The following is a 24,369-nucleotide window of genomic DNA, read 5'->3' as shown; positions in this document are numbered from 1 at the left end:
TTAATGGCTTAATTGGAGCAGTAAATATGCTCCTGTTGTAAAATAAAATGCCTAAACCAGGTGTGCCATCATCCCTTTGATTTATAAAGAACAGGGTGTATACTTCAATGAATGCCTGTAACCCGTGGGTCCTTTAAAGCTTCTGTAAACCTTTATTTATTTCTTTATTTATTTATTTTTTGTCTTAAAAGAACATGCATGTCTTTTAAAAATGAATGCGGAATTCCTCATGTGTGTTTTATAGATACTTTAAACCAGGGTTCAAGTCAGGGTAGATGAGAAACATTGACTGGCCACTTTGAATTTATGAGTTAAAGGCGTCCTCGTGTATCAAACATCAGACACATCACCAGTGCACTATAGAGCATGATGAGAAATAAACAACTAAAAGTTAAATGGCCCATTTTGGTACTGCAATATCCAGGGAAAACATTTGTATTCGGCCTTGGATTTTAAAGCATGCCCACATTTTAACCTTTTCAGAAACACGATCAGAAGAAAATATCCTTGCTTGGTTTTGTGAGTGTGTTGATTTTATGGAAGGCAAATGCCATTCAGCCTGTGCAATTTGGTTTTTTTTTTTTTTTTTAAATGGTCGTGGAGCTGCGAATTTCCGCAGCTCCCCGACCCCTGGAGCACATGTGGCACACATGCCCCCACCCCCTACCCATGGATCAGGGAGGGGGCCCATTTTTAAATGAGTCCTGGAGGGGTGAAAAGGGATGGCTAGGCCCTGTTCACCCCTCCAGGACGAGCACAGTGAACAGCCTCAGTGCCGCCTGATACCAGAGGCCCAGGCAAGCGTGTTTCAATAGATAAGGATTATCTTATCTATTGAAAAGCGCTTGCCTGGGGCTCTGGCCTGAGTGCGGTGTCTTTGTTCACCAGCCCCCAGCAGCACAACATCAGAGGCACAATGTACGCCTCTTGCAAAAGATGCACGTTTTTCTTTTTAAAAAGAAATACAGACTTGTATCTGCATTAAGATAACAGCTGTTTGCAGTTGTCATCTTAATGCGGATACAAGTCTGTATTTCTTTACAAAAGAAAGACGTGACGAGCACAGTGAACAGCCTCAGTGCCGCCTGATTCCAGAGGCCCAGGCAAGCGCTTATCTATTGAAAAGCGCTTGCCTGGGGCTCTGGCCTGAGTGCGGTGTCTTTGTTCACCAGCCCCCAGCAGCACAACATCAGAGGCACAATGTGCGCCTCTTGCAAAAGATACACGTTTTTCTTTTTAAAAAGAAATACAGACTTGTATTTGCATTAAGATAACAGCTGTTTGCAGTTGTCATCTTAATGCGGATACAAGTCTGTATTTCTTTACAAAAGAAAGACGTGTATCAGCATTGAGATGTTTGCGGTATGCAGAGGCCATCAACCCCATGTAGATGCTAATGCAGCTACAATGGACGGATGATGGCTGCAAACTGCAAACATCTTAATGTAAATAGCCTGCGATGGTGCGGGCTGCATTAGGGGCGCCTGGTCCATAGAGCTTTAGAGGAGCTGGGCCCCCAGGACCTCATAAGGAGGCCTGTCTCATGAAAGGGGGCTGTCAAGGGACTACACTTAAGGCACGTTTGGAGGGGAATGATGGTTTGAGCAGTAATACTTAAACCCCGTCGCCTCCAAACGCTACTTGTGTGTGTGGGTGTGTGTAATGCCTAGACAACCCCCTTTCAAGGACTAGGACTGTTTTTCATAAATGCAGCCCTATCTCATGAAAGGGGGTTGTCTAAGCGCTACACACACCCACACACACAAGTAGCGTTTGGAGGAGACTGGGGGTTTAAATGTTACTGCTCAAAGAAGCACATATTATAATTCATTCATCACTGCCTAAAATGCGCTTAAATTGTAAAAAATAAAAAACATTTCAGATGTGCGCTATTGTGCATGCCTGGCAATGCCCCCCTACTACAACAACACGATAAAACAGGGAACACTACATTTTCCAACGGGCACATAATCATGGCAAAGGGGAACCAGAGCCCCAAATACAGACAAAGACACCCGCAAAACCGGGACACCTCAGCACACCCCGCCACGGGGCCCATGGCTATGCATGTACAATACAGATGGCCACATTATTATTATCATTATTTTTTCAAAAGACAGGTCGGACTGGCAATTGTTTTTTAAAAAGCTAATATGGTGCACCTACACATATGTCTTTAAAGCACCACATGCTAACCAATGTTTTAAACATAGCGGCCCCCAGCATTTACCCCAGCGTCTAACAAACAAACATATTCTGTACCTATGTACATGTATATATTTTTAAACACAGTGGCATGCCAATAATTGAATATAAAAGATAGTACCTGGGGCAGGACTAAAATCTAGTACATCCCCTAGTGAAAGGTCTGGGAAGAGGTCCTGTAGATAAATTAGGAAAAGTTAGCATTTTACATAAAACTAATGGAGGCTGCCGCATGTCAGAGTTTATAGACCCCTTACCTGATCGTTTGTCTGATCCTGCTCCTGCATGGTAGCTGTAACGAGCACGCACGATGACTTCACACACACACACACTGGGGCTGCAGCTGGTTAATTCTTAACAGGCGGTCACACAAGGGCTGACAACAGTTAAACCACCCCTCTTTATAATGGTATCTCAAAAGTGGCGGGCTTTGCAGATATCTGTGAAATTAACTCCAGATGGTCACCAGCTTCTGCCACTCAAGATAAGGCCCTAGGACTTTGAGCCCGGATCTAAGGGTGTTGGGGGAAGGGGAGGGCTGGGGGCTGCATGGTCAGCCGGATACCATCCCCCCGGAAATTTCAAGGGCTCCTCCACCGCCTGGGGCTGCAGGGGTGTGGCAACATCCCCCGGAAATTCAAAGTGATCCATCAGAGCTGCCCCTCGGGGCTCAGACCACAGCACTGCCACCCCACCCATCCTGCTGAGGGCTGCAAGAACAGACCATGCGGACACCGCGGCCATTTCCGGCCTCCCCTGGAATTTCAGAGATCAACAGCATATCCGCTGGGCCTGTTCCTGTTGAATTACAGCTGTAACACCACAGGGCTGGGCCCAACATCTTCTTTTGAGCTCTCTCTATATATATAGACGGCTGGCAGGGGTGGGGGGTGAACATGGCTTGCGCAGACCCTTGTGCATGTCATTTTACAGCCTGAGTGCCTTGAAAAGGACAGAGACCTCCACTGATGGCCCAGTATTCACAAATGGACCCTTGCAGAACCTTCGGGTCTTGCTTCACAAGCCTGTTGGACTCAGCCCCATTACCCCAACATTTATTATGAATATTATTCATAAATTATTATAATTTTTTTTTTTTTTTTAAATGTTTTCTCCCCAGCATAACCGGCCGGAAAATTATGAAAAATTAATTTTCATAAGTATATAAAAAAAAAAATTAATTTTCATAAGTATAAAAAATTATTAATTTTTTTTATGTTTATGAAAATTAATTTTCATAATTTGCCATTTTTTATATATTTACAAATGTATTTTCGATTTTTTTTATTTTTATTTTTTATTTTTCTAATTCTTACCTGTCTTATTATAAGTGTAGACACCGTGCCACACTATACTCAAGACCCGCTTTAACAACGCCACCCCTAGTCAACGCGCCCCTAGCTTCAATCTTATGTTTACCTTACCGCACCTGCCCGGTCGCGCTGATGCTGTTAAATCCGAATTTCAACCCGTTCCTCAGGATTGGCTTGGACATCCAGCCAAAACACGGCTATATATATATATATACGCCCTACACGCCACGCCCCACCCTTCAAAACCCCGCTCCACACTTCCGGTTCTTTGGGGGGCATCCGGAGGAAGTCCCCTTGGGGCCCCAACCCTTGGGGGGACCTTCCCGATAGCCCCCATGATGGCACATCCGGTGGGACACCCCCGCTAAGGACCCAGGGCCTGTTAAACACACCTACATCACTTCCGGGACAGGATTTTGCCCAGGCAGAACTTCCGGGGGAAGCCCCAGGGGGCCACGCCTAGGATATGACGTCATAGGGACCGGATATCCCGCCCTAAAGGGGCGTGGAAAGCTGTCAAGGCTTGTTTGATGAGGAAAGGTATCAGGCTTTACTACTGATGCCCCTTAAATGCCACTTTTTTATTATTCTGATTCCAGCAAGTCTAAATAGGGTAAGGGGACTGGAATGGAGTAACCATGCATAATTGTATTGCTGCAGGGAACCATATCAAGCTATGGGCTGTGAGCGCATTGGGGTGCAGCACGACCACAGAATCTGGATCCCTTCAATTATTTGGTTTTAGGTGGGGGCCCAAAGACTGTGGCCCGGTCCCCAAAATCCCTTAAAATGGCCCTGAAACTACCAGAGTGTGTACCATGGACCTTAAACCTTTAGTAGAGAGAAAGGGTTTCATCTTGCCCACCTCCATGTTCAAACATGGTATACAAACGTGCTAATAATGGGTGTCTAGTCAAATGGTCGACAGACAAATGGTCGACACAATTTGGTCGACAGGACAAAAGGTCGAATTTTTTTTTTAGTTATATATATTTTTTTAGTTTTTCGTTTAGGGAAAAAAAGGGGTTTTAGCAAAAAAAAAGGGGGTTAGAGGGGACCTCCCCCCCCAGGAAAAAAAAAATAATGTGAAAAAAAAAGAAGAAAAAAATTCAACCATTTGACCTGTCGACCTTTTGGTGTCGACAATTCGTCCTGTCGACCATTTAAATTCGACCAGTTGACCTACAACCCTAAGAATCCAAGGTAAACCCCTGAGAGAGAACCACAAACACAAAGGGTGGCACATTGGTAAATTAAGAAATTGGGAGTCTATGCGCAATTTAAAGTTGCCTTGGGTTCAGGTCCCCTTTTCAACTTCTGAAGCTTGATCTTGGAGAATAGCCAGACTCGGAACGGAAGGGATAGGTGACTTTGGATCTGCAACACAAACAAGAAATTCATTAGGAGCCAGGGGGCCTTTGAAGGTCGCTGAGCGAGCTGCACCATCTACTAAAGCATTTACGTGGTCTGTAATTTCCTTATGGCTATAGCTGCAGGAAGCAACAATGCATTCAATAAAGCTGAGACATATTTTTGTTTAATATTGGGGTGGCCATGTGTAATGCTTTTTGAAAACAGAGAGTCTGTATGAAATGCATTCTGGGTGCACTCAGAACAGCAATTGACATTTTCCTCAAGCCTCAGTGAAAGCTGCATTTTAATGTGGGCTCTGAATACTATTTGCATTCTTTGAATCACTAGAAAAACATGTATTTCTTGCCTATGTTAGTCTGCAATGCTTCAAGGACTGCTTTGAATAAAGATGCCTGATAACGTTGCAGGAGCCGAAAGCAAAGTTATGCTGTATTTCGCGTTTCCAGGAGAAAGGGAAGTGTTCACCTCTTGGAGTTTTCCATGTGACATTTTGGCTGAATGCCCATGGTGACTAGCCACAGATGAACCTTCTGGAAAAATTCTATCCTGCATTTGTGGGAGGTTTAAATTGGAGTGCACCAGATTTAGAGATCAGAAGAAGCTTCGGGAAAAGGATAGACCTATCGCTTTCTATTGCCCGTTAAGCACAAATCTCTCTATTCGCCATGTTTGGACTTTCCCAGCGAGGTGAAGGCAGAGATGAGGAGTTACAAAGGAGGTGCTTTAAATGTGAAATAGTATTAACCTTTTTATGTCGTTTTTTTGTTGCATTCATTTATGTATGTTGGAGAATTGAATAAAGGGCCATAAAGAGCCATTTTATAATATAGCTCAGTGTGTGTGTATAATTGCCTTTCAAGTGTACAATGTTGTTTCATTTAGTGTGCTGGGGAGAAAAATAGGTACTATATCTGTGCACTTTTTGGAAAAACAAAACACAGTGGAGGATAGATATCCATGTTGCCTCCAAAGGGTTCCAAAGTCGTGGACTACCCCATGGGCATACCTGGAGTTGGTATAGATCGTAACCGATCCATCTCAGGCCACAGAACACGCATGGGTAAGAGCCATGTGTTCAGAGACTTGGGCTGACTTTGCTATAGGTAACCGATGTGCTTCTAGAACAGGGATTGAATCATGCAGGAGGTTCTGAAGGGGCTTAACTATGGACACATATCCCAGGACCCACTCCCTACAGGAAATTACCATCCCAACAAACCCCCTCACCCACAAGTGTCTCAATAATAATGCACCACCCTACCTTACAGACAGAATCTGCAAAAAAAACTTCCTCCAGACCGACGAGAATAGCTAACTCCAACTGCCTCCAAGTTCCACGATTTAGACTTTCCACTATTGGGGGACATAGCTTCCCAGTCAAGGCTGCGCAACTATGGAACTCCCTGCCCCCTAGTATTAGAGCCCCCCAGCCTTATGCCAAATTCAGACAGATTTTGACCAACTGGCTAAAAGAAAACGACAAATAAATTCAGACCAACACCCTCTCGTCGCTCTGCTTCCTATCCTTTGCCTGTGGATTCACCCACTTTGCACCAGTCCACTTGGACAACTCTCCTAAGGTACTGCGTCTACCTTACTTTATGCCACCTAAACCATGTAACCTACACTGTATATATTGATATGCCACTGTCTACTTTATCCGGTACCTCATGTACCCATGTCATTTCAGTGCATTCTCTTGTGAATAGGTAATTTACTCTGTATATACTGATGTGTTATTATATATATCGGCCTGCTTGGCCCTGTAAATAAGTTGAACATATCCTTTCTGCTGCGCCCTGATGTTCCTGGGTTTGGTGCGCATTATAAATAATAAACTAAACTAAACTATTTGCTTCTTAGTGTGGGCCTTAGGCAGTTTCTGGATCGTTGCAATCTGATCCTGGGACAAATGTCTTTCCCCTGCAGAAATCTCAGAGCCCAAGCACCACACACAGGGCAGACACAACTGTAATGTGTCTTTAGATGCCTTGTAACCCTTTTCAGCAAGCGCTTTTAACGGAATGAGCGAGTCTTCCTCACACGCTTCCAAGGATGGGGAGGCTAGGAGCAGATCATCTACATACTGCACCAGCATCGGCCCTCCTGGAAACTGCATCAAATCAAGATCATTCTTCAAAATATGGGAAAACTAGGTGGGACTTTCTAGGTACTCCATAGGGAACCTAGTGAACATACACTGCATTGATGTACCTCCAAAACTGATTCTGGACAACGCTGAAATCTTTTCCCCTTTTCTCTGTCGTATGACAAATGCCTCCTTTAGAGATCGTAAAGTGCCTACTGGAATTAAAACTCTCACAGTCTCTCCTTTAGTCAAGAAACCCGGACTAGATCAACAAGACCCCACTAATCTAAGACCCATTACCAATTGTAATTTTCTGTTGAAGGTACTTGATAAAGTAGCAACCAAACAACTGCAAGAGTATGTAGACCAACACAGCCTGCTACACCCCCAACAATCGGGCTTTAGAAGTGCTCACAGCACAGAGTCAGCACTGCTGGACTTGCAGACCGAAATGTTGAGCATTTTGGATAAAGGCAAGACAGGACTGTTAATCCTCTTGGACCTCTCGGCAGCTTTCGATTTATTAGATCATGAAAAGCTCCGAGAGGCCCTAGGCGTATCTGGAAACTGCTCCCAAGATGCAATAGATTGGGTTTCATCTTTCCTAGAAGACAGGAATTCTAAAATCAATTGGGGAGGTCATTCCACTTCACCCAAACCTGTAGATTCTGGCGTCCCTCAGGGAGCTAGTTTTTCTCCCTTACTGTTTAATTTATATATTCGTTGCCTCTGCAACATTCTATCACAACTTGGAATCTTCTTCACTAATTTTGCTGATGATACGCAGCTCATTATGGAATTGAGTGGAAATCATTCTATAGACAACGACAAGCTATCAGTCATCTATAACACCATAGAAAACTGGATGTTAACACACTGGATGTGTCTCAATAGTTCCAAAATGGAACTCATGACTTTTGGAAACGCAAAAGCCTTAAACAAACCTTAGGTATTTACCTACAATCCTCCCTAGGTGCAGAAGCCCAGACCGCTTATCTTAAGCGAAATTGCCAATATAATCAAAGGCTCCTCTGCCGTATCAGACCAGTCTTAAACACCAAGAATAGCACCACGATAGGGAGAGCTACTATTCTGTCTCGCTTGGACTATGGAAATGCATTAATGCTTGGCGCCAGTAACAACTGCCTGAAACAATGCCAGACTATCCACAATAATGCTGTCAGGTCCATTGTAAACAAACCTAAGCGAGAACGCATTACTAAGGACAGGAATGGTCTTCATTGGCTGGCAGTGAAAGAACAGATCTTGTTTAAATCACTGACCTTAACCCACCGACGTCTCTACGGCACGGCGCCAGCATATTTAAAAAGAAAATTCAGCTGGTATGAACCAAGTCGCTGCCTGAGATCTACCAAGCAAGGATTGATCAATCCCTGTCCCCCAGGCAAAGCCACCGGCCTAGGTCGAGCTTTCCCAAACCTGGCGATCTCTCACTGGAATAAACTGCCTTGCAGCCTTAGACTGGAAAGCAACATTCTATTTTTCAGGAAGCAATTGAAGACCTTCCTCTTCAAATAACTAGGCTTCTACTTCATCGCTCTGGGTCGCTTCTCTTGCGTCTCTTCTCCCTTCTTTTGTGTTGTCCCGTGAAATTATTGTCCCGGAGTCTTTTTGTCGCGCCCTGATGCTTGCGAGCTTTGGCGCAGAATAAATAAATAAATAAAATAAATAAAATAAAAATAAATGTATGGGTAAACATGAATAGGTATTGACTGTCATGGTGTATGGGTCTGGAGAAAAGGTATTAACATAAATCTACTGAAGTAAAATATATAGCTATGTAGAGAATACAGAAACTAAATTGTAGCTGAATTGGGGACAACCGCAAAAGCATGCAACGCAGCTCCATTAATTGCATGAAAATCCAGAATCAAACGATAAAGCTCTTTAACTGGCTTATTTGTAGGCAAAATGGGAGTATTGCAGAGACTGCGGGTTGTTACGATAATGCCTTGTTGAAGGAGGGATTCTATTAGAGAACAGATACCTTATTCAGCCTGTCAAGTTATGGGATACTGAGGCACACATGGTAGAGGCTTGCAGGAGTCAGAGACATTTTGTAAACAGCACAATGTATTTCTAGGATGATGTAGAGACAGCAGTACTATGAACAATGTGCAAAGCATGCCTCACATTATGGGAAACATTTTCTGTTCAACTCCAAGCAGGTGGAATGCTTAGGCTATAGAATATCAAACAATGGCATCAGACAAAAGCCTTACTTAATAAGAGCCATCATCTAGAATCCCAGATCAACCCACAAGGATCAGCTCAAATTCTTCATGGGTCTTATTGAACTCTAGATTAATCTTATATGACGTTTGGAAACACTTCTGCAGTATAGGCGCCATACAAATGTTATGTTATGTTAGCGGAACTTATATAGCGCACCGTCACCAACGGAATTGGTCCCCAGGCGCTCTGGAGGATCTGTAAATGAGAAGGTGGGATGGGTTAGTAAGGTGAAGAGGGAGTAGGATAGTGAGAGGAGTGGTGTACTGTTTGGCAGCTTCAACTCGGTGGACACCGGGTGCTGTGCTTTGGTGCGAGTATTGGATCGGTGTCAGTCCACGTGTTCTGTTGGTATGACATGTGTTGTTGCAGTGTGGTGAAGTGCATGAAGCTTGTTGTGCGAGAGATGGTTGTGTGAGTTTTTTTTAAGTATGCAGAGTTTGAGTTTATATTGGTTAGTGGGTTATGTGACATTTAACATGCAAGGATTCACAGTTCTGTCTAAGTGTAGCACCCGCTGACCTGCACAATTCAGTCTGAGTGTGGCACTCACCAATCTTGACAATATTATTCAGGTACCGCACAGGCCAATGTTCACAATTTTATCCAAGTGTGGGACATGCTAACATTCTCATTTCCATTTAAGTGTTGTGCTTGGTAATCTTCATAATTCCGTCTAAGTATGGCACACCCTAACCTTTGCAATCCTGTCTAGATACGGCACAGGCCAATGTTCTCAATTCTAAGTGTGGCACATGCTAACATTCAGGTTCCATCTAGGTGTGGTATATGCTAACATTCACAATTCTGTCTAGATGCGACGCAGGACAGGGTTAGGAATTATGTCTAAGTGTTGCACATGCTAACATTTACAGTTTCATCTAAGTATGTTGCTTGCTAATACTCGTAATCCCATCTAGCTGTGAGGCAGAGCTAGGAATTGTAAGTGTGGCGCATGCCACCATTCACATTTCTAACATTTCAATTGGAGTTCTATCAAGTGTGGTGTATGCTAAGCCTACCTAATTCCATCCAAGTATGCAGGTGCCGACATACACAAACCTATCTAGATGCGACGCAGGCTAGCGTCCACAATTCCCTCCAGGTGTGAAACTTGTTAACATTGACTGGTATGTTAGGATGCAGTGCAAGGCAACATTTCAAACACTGTCATGGTTGATATCCGGGTGGTCACGCAACTTTCTAAGTATGCATGGGCTGAGTCTATGACAGTCTATGATATGGGAAGATAAGATAGAGTGGCGGGGGCTTTCCGGTGTAGAGTAATTGCTCTACACCCCACCCATGCCACACTTACAGTTTTTGTTGGTGTCTGTTAACTGCTGGCTTCCTTGGCTTCCCCTGCGGACGCATGCAGACACTTCTTGGAGCCGCTTCTGTCGCTGCCGCCCTTTGCCTTGGGGCCCTTAGCCGCGGGGCTGTCGGGCAGGGGCTGCCCTGGGGTATCCTTGATTGAGGGCGCGGAGAGCCAATTAGGGTGCTTGGGATGCGGGGAAAAGTGAATCCAGAAAGCAGGAAGGCCCGGCAAAGACCACGCTGCGGCCTTGCACTACATGCTTTTAGAAGCACTGGGCATTATTTTTATAAGCTGGCTGGGGCTCAGGGGCGATGCTGCACTCAACTTGGAAGGGGTTTGCAGTAAAATGCGCAGACGCCGCACTGCACGCAGTGAGGGATCTGGAGGTGGAAGAGGGTGCGGGAAGGGGAGAGGCAGCAAGAGGGGTGCTGCAAGGGACTAGGGCCCGCTTGGATGGACAAATGGCCGCTTTATGGAGGGGAAGCTGGGGCAAGCAGACTCCTCACTCACCTGGCGTCCTCCATGGAAAGAGGTGCCGGTGATCTCACGGGTCGATGACCCAGGAAACACGGGCAGAAATACCCAATCAGAGTAGGAGGGGTGGGTCGGGGGGCGGGAGGGATCGGGAGATGGAAGAGGGTGCGGGAAGGGGAGAGGCGGCAAGAGGGGTGCTGCAAGGGCCTAGGGCCCGCTTGGATGGCCAAATGGCCGCTTTATGGAGGGGGGAGCTGGGGCAAGCAGACTCCTGACTCACCTGGCATCCTTGATGGAAAGAGGTTCCGGTGATCTCACAGGTAGATGGACCCAGGAAACACGGGCAGAAATACCCAATCAGAGCAGGGGGGGCAGGTTGGGGAGTGGGGGGTTCGGGAGGTTGAAGAGGGTGGCAGAAGGGGAGAGGCGGCAAGAGGGGTGCTGCAAGGGCCTAGGGCCCGCTTGGATGGCCAAGTGGCCGCTTTATGGAGGGGGGAGCTGGGACAAGCCGACTCCTCACTCACCTGGCGTCCTCGATGGAAAACTATAAAAACCGAAAAATAATAAAACACAGATCTACCTCAATACTGTACACTAAGTTTCTGAATCAGATAAGACCTTTTTGGGATGGAACAGACAACCTACAAACACAGGTAACTTTAGTAACAAGGGTGCTGGGGACATGAATATCTTACTGTTGGCATTCAGAATACTTTTCAAGAGGAGTAAAAGGCAAAGGTTATTAGAACATAAATGGTGACACTTATTCTTAGATAGTGCAAATACTTTGAGTTCACCAGAAGAGTCAATTCAATTCAATAGGCTGGGCCAAAGTCAATGGGCTAAAGTCTTGGATAGGATAAAGCAGTTCTGGTAGTTAAACGGAAAAGTCTCTGCACAAGTTCTTAGAAGTAGTTTGTAGAAAGAAGAATCATATGTTGGGTCACAAGCTGATTAGGCCTGTGAGTTGCAAAAGTTCCAAGCACTTTCACTGCGAGAGGTAAGTACTCAGTCTTGTTTTACAGTACCTTACAATGAAGAAAAAGAGGCAGCTGATTACTTGTGTTCCTGGCAGTTCCTGCAGATCTCGCTGTTCCTGGGCCTCAAGTCGTGGGGACACGAGGGAAGACGTCTGGGGACTCCTGCACTGGGACAGTCAAAAGCTCGCAACTGGCAACTTCAATTCCAGTGGCTGTAAGTTACGCACACAAACAGTTGTCCCTCTCCCTCGTTCTAAGGTTTCCTGCAGCAAATAAGGAAATTCAATCACCTCCGAGATTTGATTGTCCAGGTGGCTTACTTTGGAGTTGATTGGTCCCACCGACTCAAAGGAAGAAGTCATCCTTGCAGGGGCTTGTCTGTCGATGCAAACTAGGTGATTCAGACCTGCAGCAGGGCTTCACCGGGCAACCCAATGGTCCAGGAGTTGCAGCAACTGTCTCTTCAAGCACTTCTTCGGTTCCTTCGTTCCAGTGGTCGACTGCCTTCCAAGCCAAGAGACTTGCCTTTTATTCAGTTCTCTCCCATTCATTCCAGCCTAGCTGTCACTCCTTGCTGAACAGTCAGCCAATCATCACAGAGTGTATTTGGGTCTCCTAGGAGACTAAGCACAGGGAGTTTCAGGCACCTCCCTCACTTCCTGCCCACCGCAGCCACTCGGGCACCAGAGGCGGTCTTCACTCCTGCAGCCCGTCAAAGGCGAATTAACAAAGACCAAACTAGGTTTGGCGTGCAGAGAATAATAAATAAATACAATTTCTCAACAAAGACTGAACCTATGTATCGACAGCTAAATAATCTGCCAGGAATAGAAAGCGGTATGAGGAATGCCAAGCAAACACTTCAATAAGCACAACAAGCCATTTCCAGTGATCTGCGCATCTGGCTTTCAACCCAACCATGAAGAAATGTATAACCGCAGATGTAAGTGCACATGCACCCAGGAAAGCTCATTCCTCCAACACCCCAATAGACTGTGGGCCCCATTTCTAGTTTGGTGCTATCTCTGCACTAACTACACCCAGATACCAGCAAACAGTAATACTGTTACTGCCACTTGATCTGGCGATATTACCGCTGGTTTACAAGTGGTTGTGGCAGTGTTTGTCCCCATTTAATTGGAGTCCATGGGACTCCATGGGGCATTATGGTGTAAACTACAATATTCTAGGGAATTGTAGTCCCGTTCAAACAAACCACATTAACCCACTGTTCATTGAGTAAATGCAAACCGTTACTTCTTATTCACCATAAGGTGCCAAGTGTGGCTCATGTTAGACATTTTAATTGGATCCAATATATTGAGAAACACATGGAACTGCATATTCCAAGTGTCTGGCAGACTACTAATAGTGGAGTCTTCTGGTTCATTGCATCCATGATAAGGTAATATCCTCTGTGGGGTAAGCTATTTCATGGTTGCTCCAATATAAACAGGAGAGCAACACTGCAAATGTACTGACCTCATTGCAGTTGTTTTATTAAAAACATTAATTTAGAAGAAAAAAAATACTATTCCTCAATGCAACTACTTGAGCAAAAAAATAAACAAATTTGAAAATCATCTGCTAATCAAACTTCCCCATTCAATTTTCTCACTTAACTCTGTGTCACTGCAGGTCCAGAATATCATTTTTTGTTTAAGTCCCGGAAGTAATTTTCATCCCTTTTCCAAAGGGAGCCCTGTTATTTGCTGCAGGACAATTAACATTGCTACTTTACTACCAAAGCGGCTTTCATTGGCCCTCATTACGACCCTGGCGGAAACCGAAAAACGATGGCGGAAATGCAATACCGCCATCGAATAGCGCTCGGTGCGACTATGACCCGTCACCGCAAAGTACGAAGCCATTAGCGACACCGTAGTGAACGCCAACGCTAACTGCACCAAGCACGCGCGCGCGCGCCATGCCAAACCGCAAACACCACCATGGTGCAACGGTACGCCAATTCCGACCCTAGCGGACATGTACCTAACGCCATCAGGCATGGCGTAATGTACCATTCCGCCATGGCGAGAAGTACGGCATCGCGAATCAACCGTAAACGGCCCCACTGAGTGCCTGTACACCGCTCCCTGCCCACAAAGTACAACTCCCCGTAGGTGCAATGAAGCCACAATGCAACCATTGAAATGTACAAGTCACCCATGCATGCCAACGAACAAAAGAAACACAAGAGGGGCCAATGGGAGCTGCAGGGCACAGATGGCACGAATACAGAAGCCATCCCAATGGACATGACCACAGTCCCCCACCAAGAAACGCACGCAAACACAGGCACCTGTGACCAGCAATATTCCGAAAATCACATCATTCCACCAGTCCACCTGGCTGACCGGCATCTGTTACACAAAACCCAATCCCCCGCCCCTGAGCATGACAACATTCAAACTGTCATATTGGCAGCCCCCATCCCTGACCTCACTGGGCTTCGTAGGCAAACGCGCACAGCACAGTACCACGCAACTAAACCCCGAAGCTGGAACCCAATGCAGATCTCCTCACAATACATCGCCCCCCAAATAGGCATATGCCACATCACTTGCAAAGAAAAACGCTACACGGGCCAAATCAGAATAGAAATTTTATGCACATCAAAATCACCAAGCCCATACAGCCATCAGGCCATGAACTCCATAACACAAATCACCATTGTGGGCTGCTTCCGCAAGAAATGACCAGCCACTACCTGTGTGTCGCCCTGTTCCCCCATGGTACACAGAGCCACATTCACGTACGAAAAGGCAACATGGAAGCGCACAGAACCGCAGGGCCGTCCCAATGGGGAGGCACTAGTCCAGCTGAAAGGCCGAAATGTTGCTCCGAGCCACCAGTACTGCGTAAGGGCATGTGGCCCATTGGCGATCGTCCCATAAGATCGTAATGCTGCTCCACTGATTAACACGAAGCAGCAGGTGTCGGGAGTAAAATCCATCTGCAGGAGTGGCATACAGATGGCAGTGGCAAAAGGGGAGGAGATACCTGTCAACCAAAAGAAAAGAAAAAGAACAGAATGGCCATCAGAACTACATTCCAACAACTCACTTCAATGATCACACGAAATCCACAGCCATATGCATGCTAGCCCACTCCAAAGGATCATCACCACCCCAAAACCACTTGCGACTCATAACCATCTATATCGAGGTGCAAACACCATCACAAACGAGTGTCTGAGGGCGCCTCGAGACAGGGAGGACTCAACAAGGCCAGATGGACGATGGTCCCACTATGGCAGCCCTGCATCACATAGCGTAGGGGAGGCGGATAGATCCCAAGAAGCCCTGTACATGGCAAACTCTGTATCAAATCACCTGCCCATGCATCCATCCATCATTCCCTCATCCCGGGATCAAAATGCCTGAATAATTACTCACATAACATTAGAAACATCCATTGAGTCTGTGCGTTATGCAGCCTGCTAAATCCACAGTGCCCCAGCCCGTAATTCCAGTGTTGTGAAGTAACATGTATTTTGGAACGGACGGCCTCATCGCCCACGTAGCTATTGCGCATCCCAAACTATTCATATCAATCATTGCTCCCTCGCCATGGGCCCTGTCTCAAGGACATTGAACAATAGAACGTTACATTTGCAGTCAGACCTGTGGGCATCTCCTCGCCGCTAGCTGGAAACCGAAAGCGCCGCCCTTCGAATTCCTCATTTGCAACATCACGTCGAAAAGGCATCTGTGGCCGTTTGAAATCACTAATTATTCCATCGAGTGCGGCTGTGTGTGAAAATGGCAACTGCCTTCACCCACGAATGGGACGCCCCGCCCGTCGTTGCAACTCGGTACAGTGATGCATGAGGGCCCACCGTTACTCGAGTACTACGTCCCACTGACCCCTCACAAGTCTGTTCGCGACTGCACAGATAGTATGTGAAACAATGGGACCACAGCAGAATGAACATATCAACCAATCTTACACGGCCATCGGGTACAAATACATGATTGCAATAGCAAGATACAATTCCCCGAATTGCAGCGTTGTGCGCGGGACGTGCTCGGCCAAAGGTGAGAGCAGTTTGCACAGGTGGAATCAATCACCACAGGTGGAGGCCATACAGCCTGAAAACACATAAATTGCACAGCCAGTCTCCTCCCACAACCACACCGAAATGCTACCGGCAGGACTCGCGATGTTGGCCCTGGGGGACCTGATAGCACTGCAAGTGCTCCGACTCCAAGAAGAAGACGAACACCAACTACAACCAGCCGCACGGAGGAGACGCAGGAGGAGGAGGAGGCTAAGGCAGGGCCAGCAAGGCCCACCAGCACAGCCACTACCACCACGCAGGCAGCCCGCAATTCCACGCCTCCGAGCACATCCGTTCAACCTCACTGATGAGCAGATCCACACCCTCTACCGTCTGGACCGGGACACCATAGCCGCCATTGTGGACATGACACAGGCTGACCTTGTCAGCATGATAGATAGCCCAACCGCCATCCCACCCCTACTGAAGGTGGTGTCTGTACTCCACTTCCTGGCCACAGGCACCTACCAGCACACAGTCGGACAGTTGCATGGCATTTCTCAGCCACTGTTCTCACGGACACTATTGCAAGTGCTCGATGCCCTCCTGAAGCACGCAGACGACTACATCTCTCTACCACGCTCGGAGCAGGAAATAACCAACACAAAAGTGGGATTCCATGCACTTGCCGGCATACCGGGTTGCATTGGTGCCATCGACTGCACCCATGTTGAATTGGTCGTCCCACATGCCATGGAGGCCCAGTACCGCAACCGAAAACAATTTCATTCCCTGAATGTACAGATGGTGTGTGACTCCAACAGGATCATTACACATTGTTGTGCCCGATTCCCTGGATCAACCCATGATTCTATGGTCTTGAGGAACTCTACAATACCACGCTACATGGAGCGACACGCAGGGAACAGATCCTGGCTACTCGGTGAGTCTCATTACATGCATGATGATGTGGGGTATGTGAATTGGCAATGACCTGCCAGGAAGGGGGGGGGGTGTGCGTACGTATCAATGGCATTCCACATCATACGTTTCTCGTCCACATACAGGTGATGCTGGATATCCACTGAAGAGATGGCTCCTCACACCAGTCCGGAACCCACGGGACCAGCATGAGGAGGACTACAACCATGCCCACTCACGTACCCGTGTAGTCATTGAACAGGCATTCGGCCTACTGAAGACCCGTTTCCGCTGCCTCAGCAGGTCTGGCGGGGCACTCCTGTACCGCCATGAGAAGGTTGCAAAGATGGTCATGGCATGTGTCATGCTCCACAACATGTGCGTACGTAGAAATGTGCCCATGCCCCCTGACGCAGAACTGCAAGCACCTGATGATGGTCATGATGAGGGTGGGGATGTGGCAGCACCTCATGGAGTCTGCGAGGCACCGGAGGCCCGTGACATTCGTCAGCATCTCATTGATGTATGCTTCTAGCACTCACGCCTGGTGGCTGATACATGGACACGGGACTCGTGGCACTGCGTGTGTCTGGGACATGCACAATATGGACTGTACGCCTATGATGGCCTAGTACACAAAGATCAATGTCCACACTTCTCATTGGTTGATCGTGCACTTTTTATGGCATATGTGATATCATGTTGAACACCCTATCGACCCGCCACCCAAGTGAGCCCAACACACCCCCTCCACCCTCCTACCTCCCCCCCGAACACCAGTGTCCAAAGATGCTCATTGTCAGTGGGCTGTCGCTATTGCATGCCCCCTCTGCGGGTATCAGGGGCACCCCTGCCTGTGGAGCGCAGGTTCCTTCCAGATCTACGTTGGGGGCTGCCCTGGACGGAACTTGCAACGGATGATGTGTCTGCCTGCTCACGTCCATGCATGTCCCTAAGGGTTTGCGAGAGCTCAGTGAGCACACGGCGCACTGCGGCAAGTTCGGCACATACGTCTTTGGACGTCGCATGCAGTTCCCCCCTCAGGCTCTCGGTGCTTCTCTCAATTTGTGCCCTTAGCGTCTCTGTACCTCTCTCCATTTCTGCCCTAAGTGTCTCAGTTGATGTTTCTATGTCTGCCTTAGTGCCCCCACATTCATCGGCATGGTCCTTGAGGAGTGTGGCCAGTTGCTGCTGTTGTTCGATCAACTGGTCGAGGGACTGTTGCCTCTGCTGGGCCATGGCCATTTGCGGGGGTGTCACAGAGGGGCTGTTGTCCTCATGTTGCCTTGCCACAGGGCTTGTGGGGGATGGCCAGTCGTCGTCTTGTGGGTGCCCCTGCGTGGTATCCTCATGTTGTACGGGATGGGACAGACAGGGGGATTGGGACAGGTCATGGATGGATCTGACTTCGGCATCCCCGTTTTCTGTGTCCGAGCATGCTGCCATCAATGGGGTGTCACCTATGGTGCTGCTGCCACCAGAGGCAGTGCCTTCAGTGGCATCCATTGGGGGGACCAGTGGTGGTGGTGTTGTGGGCATGCTGGCTGCTGGGGTGCCTGTTGATGTTCCCTCCTCTGTGCTGCCACCTGATTTGTGCTGCTGCCGTGTCTTGATGCGTGCAGCTGAGGTGGAGGGTCTCTGGCCGTTGGTCTTGGCCCTCTTTGCAGGTGTGCTGGTAGGGGTGTCCTGTAGCTCGTCGTTTGGATCGGACCCTGTGGTGGAGTAAAGGAGGGCGAGGGTTATTGATGGGTCAGTGGGAATTGGAATGGCATTGTATCACATGCATTGGGGTGGTACCTGAGGGTGATTTGGGTCGGGGTCTTGGAGGTGCTTTGATTTGTGTGTGGAGTGAGGGTGCAGTTGTTTGGCAGCCTGCAGTTAGGGTGTGCCTGCTGCACGTGTAGTGCGTGTATTAGGGGTTTTTAATTATTTATGTATTTATTGTGGGTTTTGACGTGCGCTTTCAGGCCGATGTGTGTGGACGTTCTCCTGGACATGTGTTTCTGTTGCACTATGTGGACGCATGGTACTTCACATGGATGGACTGTGTGGATTTGGCATTGTTTTATCTGGCCCACCTACCTGAATCTTCGGATGTCTGCACTCCTTTCTCCATCCCTCCGACTCCCTCTATGCTCTCCATTCCGATGGTGGAGGCACAGATTTCTTCCCAGGGGGTCAACTTGATGGGTGATTCAGGACCTCCCCCGGTGGCTGTGGCAATGTTGCGGTTGGCAGAGAGTATGCTGCGGACGCGTATCCGCAGGTCGTCCCATCGCTTGCGGCATTGCTGTGGGGTGCGGGGTGCGGTCCCCACCGCACTTACCCGCTGTGCCACCAGAGCCCATATGGCCTTCTTGTTTGCAAGTGCCGTCCTGGTCATTTGCGTGGAGAAGACGACGGCAGCATTCTCCTGGAGGGTCTCTGTTAGCACGGTGAGTTCCTCACGGGAGAAGTGGACCTGCCGCTTGCGGTCGCACGCTTTCTTCGCTACTTTTCCCATTTGTCTTGGTTTCGCTAGGGTGGTTGACGGGTTGGGGTGTGTTTCAGGGTAGTGATTTTAGTGGTTGTGTGGTTTTAGTGTTTTTATAGGTGTACGCCGGGATGTTTCCCGTTCCGGGCCCATGTTTTAACTTCCGTTTCCGTATATTTCCGGGCACCGTACTTTCCGGTAGGCGCACACTGCGGTGACCGCTAAGAGGGGTGGCGGTATTGCACCTAGGGCGCCGTACGGCGGCGGTGTGGGCCGTTTTGGGGTAATTTCCGCCATCGCGGACTTTGCACTTCCGCCGTGGCGTGGTGCTCGTGCCCGATGGGTCGGAATGGGCCGCACTTTGCTCCTTCGTGCAATGGCGGAAACGCTATTTACGCTGTGGCGCTCCGGTCAGTCGCTTTCCGCCAGGGTCGTAATGAGGGCCATTCTCTCCTATTTAGGGGGAATGGATGCAGCCTAGGCTAATCCTCTAGAGGCCAATAGCCTGGTTCTATATGATTTCAACGACCTCTTGACAGCTTTGAACCGTGTTTTTAACATGCGCTATAAAACCCATGCCACCGACCTTGAGTTCTTAAAACTTAAAACAAGGGTCTACCCCGCTCTTTTCTCATCTGACTTTCTTTAATCAGTTAGCCATAGACGAAAAGGGAGCAGCTCTTTTTTATAGTGGTAATCTGATGATCTGAAGGACACTCTAAATACAGTCCCTGTGTTGCCCTCGAGGTTTTGAGCTCCTAGAGTTAAACCTTCAAATCGATGTAAGACGAGTAGAAAGAAAGGTAGAGAGAAGCTATCCGCAACACCGGTTAACCAAGACTGTCAATACTCCAGTTGCCTCCAGTACTGAGTTCCAAACCTATGCAGATTGTCTTGGTCAGCGGCCCGACCCATTTACATCTGCTTAGCTAGAAAACAGAAAGAACACAAACCTATGTCTGTATTGTTGGGAACCTTGGGGCTACCTGTCTTTGAGTCATGTACAACCATTGTAATTATCATTATCCTTTATCTTTGATCCTTGTCACCCACACAAAGACCTGGCTGTAACTGATTATGGTGCTCCAGCAAATTAGCTCGACATCCAGTGTGCCAAAAGCCATGGTTTTCCGATCATTCCCAAAAAACATCACAAAATCGTCAATGCTGTGGACGGCTCTGATCCGGTTTTAGGCATGGATAATAACCAAACAGAGGAAGTGGTTATGACCACATCACAGGGACATAGCTAACAGAACCATTTGGACTTGATTGCAGCGCCCCAATTCGGGTTGATATTGGGGATCTGGATACAGATTCATAATACCTATATCGACTGGGATGAACTGGAGGTGTCCTTCCTAGCTGACCATTGCTATGAGCATTGTATGGGGGCCCATACCTCTACCTCTGTCCCTCCTTGTGCTGCATTACTTTCCTGGATCCCTACTATAGGTGCCATCGCTTGTACCCTTCCAGAAGCGTATAAGCCTTCCTGACTGTGTTCAACAAGAAAAAGGTGGAAAACCTACTGCCTCATTAGACTTTCAATGGACCCATAGATCTTGTGCCCGGTTCAACTGCCCCCTCTGGGAGAGTCTACTCATTAACCCTGCTGGAGGGCTTCATTCAGAATTCTAACTCGCCCGTGGCCTCTTCTCTTTTCTTTGTCCCTAAGAAGGAAAAGGATTTGAGACAATGGGGGTCATTACGACCCAGGCGTTAACCATGGCGCTATTAGCGCCATGGTTGACGCCGGTATTTTAACGATTGCACCATGGTGGATGGCGGAATTACCGCCCCATTCCAAGGTTGGCGGGCGGTAATTCCCCATTCACCATTGGCCCTTCCCCATTCCCATTTTTGCCCCATAGGGCTCAATGGGAATGGGGAAGGCGGTAATTACGGTACCGCAAATTGCGGTACCGTAATTACCTCCAAGGTCCCTTTGCAGGTCCAATCCTTAACGGCTGGTCAAAACCAGGGGTTAACAGCGCCGCAACCTTTTATGGCACGGTTAACCCCTTACCGCCTGGGTCGTAATGAGGCCCAATGTATCAATTACAGTACTATGAATACCATAACCATCAAGAATCAATAACCTCTTTCTCTCATCTGCATACTCCTTAATCAGCAACAGTCTTCAGTAAATTTCACCAAGCTGGATCTAAAAGGGGCATATAACCTGGTAAGGCTCAGAGAAGGTGATGAGTGGAAAACAGCCTTCAAAATTCGTGAAGGTGTATTCGAATATTTGGGCTATGTAATGCCGAGCCACACTTCAGTTCTTTATGAATATTGTTTCCAGGGACAATACATCATGATTTATCTTACTGGTATCTTAATTTATTCCACCAGAACACTGCACCGCCCGCCCCATTCCCCACCCACACGCCCTAGCCCCAGCAATGTCCAACAACTAGAGTGATCAATGACAAGAAGGACGACTGACAACTGTCAGATATAGGGATATCACCCACAGGCAACTTATGCACGAAGGAAAACCCGAACAGGTAAAGCTTTAAAACTTAAGCATCACTCTAACTTGCCCACCTGCACAACTATGGACACCCGGTTGAGTACCACATCCTCTATTTATTTTAGCACCTACTGCACACCCACTCAATGGCCAACTGCACAACAGGCCCACACCCAACTGCCAAGATTAGCCCAAACGAAGAACCAGAAACACAATAGGTACAACCAACGCTCTGCCACCAAACCCACAGGGGAAGTCAGCCACAAAAACACACAGGGATGTCAGCCCCCAGGCCCAGAGAGGAGGCAAGATTTGCAGATGTACCACAACGAGGAACGTTGGTAGATACCCTCGAGCGACAACCAAAGACTCACACCAGAGGCATTGTCAAACTGACTGACTTACTAACCCTGCTCCCCTCTTCCTGCTCCTACTACATAACCAGCGCCACTACACACAACTAGGGGCTAGCCACATTACACAAACACACAGAGAATGAAACTAAAGTTTATACCCTAACATACCTTTGAAACTCCAGAAACAACACTAGAGGGAACACCCTGCACATAGCCCATAAATCCACCGACTGTACACAAATGCACACAGACATTATATATTCAAACACCTAACAGCCATCCACAACTCTGGACCTCTTATGGATACAACTAACCAGTGTGCACAACCAACACACACAACACAAACACTAGCACAAATCTGAGGCACTGAGTCCTACCCATATGGTTATAACACACAGGGCCTCCGAACCAACTCCCACATGCACGACAATACTCGCAGACCAGTTCATCCTGGTTCTGAACCTATCTTGTCCTCCTATCCCCACTAACACACCCAGCCCTCTTCTCTTGCAGAGCAATGCAAGCACCTGCAGAGTGCACTTGTGTGGTAGCGGTGCGCAGTATAAATCAACATAACATAACTTCTTTCAACCAACATGTACATGTCTGTTCCATTCTCCAATGCTTATATGAAAATGCCTTATATGCAAAGGCTAAAAAATGTGTCTTCAACACCTCTGAGGTTGAGTACCTAGTCTATGACTGGTCATCCCAAGTGCTTCGAATGAGCACCGCTAAGGTAAAAGCAGTACTAGACTGGCCCCCTACATTATTTGTACAGGCCTTACAATAATTTGTTGGCTTTGCCAATTTTTATCGAAAGTGTATACATTGCTTCCTCATTGCAACCCCCTTGGTATGTTTGACTAGTGCGACTGCCCTATTTACTTAGAACGTCGAGACGGAAACAGCGTTCCAAGAATTGAAACTTGCTTTTGTTTCTGCACCTGTTCTCCAGCATCCAAGCCCTCGTTGTGCATTTGTAGTGGAAGCAGATGCCTCTGTTATCACTGTAGGGGCTATCCTCTAGTAAAAATTTCCCACCATAGGCCGGTTACATCCCGTTGCCTTTTATTCACGTAAACTGAGCCTGGACGAAAAGAACTACACAGTCATGGAAAGAGAACTGTTGGGAATCTGAGCGGCATTTAAAGAATGGAGACACCATGTCTTGGGTGTCGAATTCCCACTGACGGTTTATACTGGCAATCGACACCTGCAATTGAAATGCTCCAGTACCAGATAAGCATGCTGGCACATGTTATTTTCGATGTTTAACTTTGTAGTGATGTATAGACCCAAAGCCCGTAGGCGTAAAGCCGATGCGCTATCTCGTCTTGCAGGTTGTTATACAGAACCCACACACCTAGTTACCGAAGAAACCATTCTTAACCCACAGCAGGTGATTTGCGCTTGTACTCCTGACTCTACGCTGTGGGGATGGGTTTCTAGGTATCCTGAGGAGACAGAACTCCTAAATCCAGATATAGTCGAAGGCCTACTATATTTCCAAAAGCGCCTGTTCATACTGGAAGAAAAGGAACATCTTTCAGCCGTTCAATGTTGTCACGAATCCAAGATACCCACCCACTCAGGGCAACACAAAACCCTGGATCTATTACATAGATGATGTTGGTTGCTTTCTATGAAAAAAGACATAACCGATTACGTCCTCTCATGTGTGGTGTGTATACAGTGTAAATCACAATCCAGTAAACCGGTCAGATTGCTGCAGCCCATGCTATATGCTATAGATGGATTTTATTGTATAACTACCTTGTATCAATAATCTCGATACCATCTGGTTGGTGTGAGAAACCTGACGGTGTCTCACTCACTAGTCCCCAGGGATCTGTCATCTAGGGGGCTAGGACACAGCAATCGCTTTTGGATCTAGTACCTGGGGGTGGAAGAGGGCTGGGGGATCACCTGGATGAGGGGTCTTCAGGGAGTGGAAGTGGGACACACGAAGGGTGAGAAATGGTATCCCCTTCCTTATGACACCTTTTCCCAATCCTGCCTAGTAGGATATTTAGAAACTCTGCCCCCCCTTTCCCAACACGAACACTTTCTCACACTGTGAGCGCCAACAGACTAATATCAGAGCCGTTTACCTGACATGTCCCAACAC

This window comes from Ambystoma mexicanum, chromosome 3p, assembly GCF_040938575.1.
Source record: "Ambystoma mexicanum isolate Mex_15411 chromosome 3p, UKY_AmexF1_1, whole genome shotgun sequence".
Taxonomy (NCBI): domain Eukaryota; kingdom Metazoa; phylum Chordata; class Amphibia; order Caudata; family Ambystomatidae; genus Ambystoma; species Ambystoma mexicanum.
The sequence above is the reverse complement of the archived record's forward strand: the minus strand, read 5'-3'. Positions refer to the sequence as shown.